The sequence below is a fragment of the Lonchura striata genome, chromosome 21 (genome assembly GCF_046129695.1).
Source record: "Lonchura striata isolate bLonStr1 chromosome 21, bLonStr1.mat, whole genome shotgun sequence".
Lineage (NCBI taxonomy): Eukaryota > Metazoa > Chordata > Aves > Passeriformes > Estrildidae > Lonchura > Lonchura striata.
Genome location: NC_134623.1, coordinates 11,461,060 through 11,462,941, shown reverse-complemented (window position 1 = coordinate 11,462,941; position 1,882 = coordinate 11,461,060).

Here is a 1,882-nt window from a genome sequence, read left to right as displayed (position 1 = left end):
GACCTTGTACCCGGCGGCCGGGGTAGACCTGGTATCCAGGAGCCGGGGTAGACCTTGTACCCGGCGGCCGGGGTAGACCTGGTATCCAGGAGCCGGGGTAGACCTTGTACCCGGCGGCCGGGGTAGACCTGGTATCCCGGAGACGGGGTAGACCTTGTACCCGGCGGCCGGGGTAGACCTGGTATCCCGGAGACGGGGTAGACCTTGTACCCGGCGGCCGGGGTAGACCTGGTATCCCGGAGCCGGGGTAGACCTGGTCTCCGTCCGCCCGGGTAGACCTGGTGTCGCGGCCGCCTGCGGAAGTTCACCAAGGGGTCGCTGTTCCAGGCTGCCTCCGGCTATGTCGACGTAGCGGTCGGCCTGCGCTGGCGCACCCTCCCGGTCGACTTCCACTCGTCTCCTTGGAGGCGTCGGCGGCCTTGGACTTATCTTTCCGTATATTGGGAGCGAGGTGACGGGCCGCGTCCCCGCAGGTTTCCAGGGTGCCTGCGTCGCAAGGCGGAGGATAGGGCGGCCGCGCCGCGCGGTCGTCGGGGCAGAGCGAGTGCCGCCTAGGCCGGGTGAGCCGCGTGGCTTGGTCCCGGTTCCCGTCCTGCCCAGGGCGCTCTTTCGGGGGGAGAGCTGCCCGAGAAGCCAGAGAGAAGAGAATGGGCAGTGTGAAGGGCCACCAGAGAGAGAGCCGAGAGCCGAGAGAGACGGCCCGAAAGACCGTGTCGAGAAGCCGCTCGCTGGCCGCAGCGAGGCGGTGAGAAGCCCCGCGTGTGTGTTGCTCCGCTCCGGTCGGCTGCCGTGCCGGCCCGGTTGAAGGGGGGGCGGCCCCCCTGGGACGATCGGTGGCAGGTGAGGCGGCGGCGCCTCGTCCCTTTTCCGCCTGGCCTTAAGCCGGGGCCCGCTCCGGCAGGCATTTTTCCGGCAGCCGGTCCGGTGGCAGTGGCCGGCAGCCGGGGGTCGACGCGGCCGGGCTTTTTTTTTCCCCGGCCCTCGCCCGAGAGCCTCCTCCCCGAGCAAGGCCCGGCCAGCCCGCCGCGGTGGCGGCGCCCGGTTCCCCCGCTCCCGACCTGTTTGCCAGCGTGTCCGTGTCGGAAGGGCAGCGGTGGGGCGCGCGGCCTGGCCTCGGCATTCGCCGCGTGGCCGGAGGGGCTCGGTGACGGCGGTCGCCCGATGAGCCGTGGAGCCGGGGTGGCGGCACCCCGTCCCACCGGCGCGTGCTGTTGAAGTCACCCCCTTCCTCGGCCTTAAGCCGGGGACCCGCCTTGCGGGCGGGCTGTTTTTTTCGCGGGCAGAGAGGGGCCGGCCGCGGTGGCCGGCCCGCCCTAGCACGGACCGAAGCCCCCGGCAGAGAGCAACCCCCGGAAGGTCGCGGGCGAGGCGGCGGCGCCTCGCCCTTCCTCGGTCGTGGCGACCGAGCCCGCTTCTGCCCCGGGCGGTCCGTTGCTATTTTTTCAAGGGCGTGTGCGGGTGCTGTGGGGGGCCCCGCCCGCCCGGCCTCCGATGGCCTTTTCCTCTCGCGGCCCTAAGCCGCGGCACCGAGAAGCGTGCGGGCCCACGAAAGCCGAGGTTGTGTGGAGCCGGGGGGCCGAGCGAGCCCCGAGCCGAGCGATGCCGGTGGGTTTCGAAGGGGGGGGGGCAGCGAGAAGGCGGCGCGCGCCTCGCCCCCCCCCGGGCCCCCGGCGCCCGTGGTTAGCACGGGTCCTTGTGGGCCGCGCACGCCATGTGCCTTTTTTTTTTTTTTTTTTTTTTCCGTTGATCGGTGCCGTACCCCGGCTTTTCCGAAGGGGAGAGAAAGAGAGGCCGAGAGAGAGAGAGAGAGAGAGAGCGCGCCAGCCGCGGGGCGGGCGAAAGCCGGTGGCACCTTTCTCGAACGCTCGGACGGGTTCCCTGG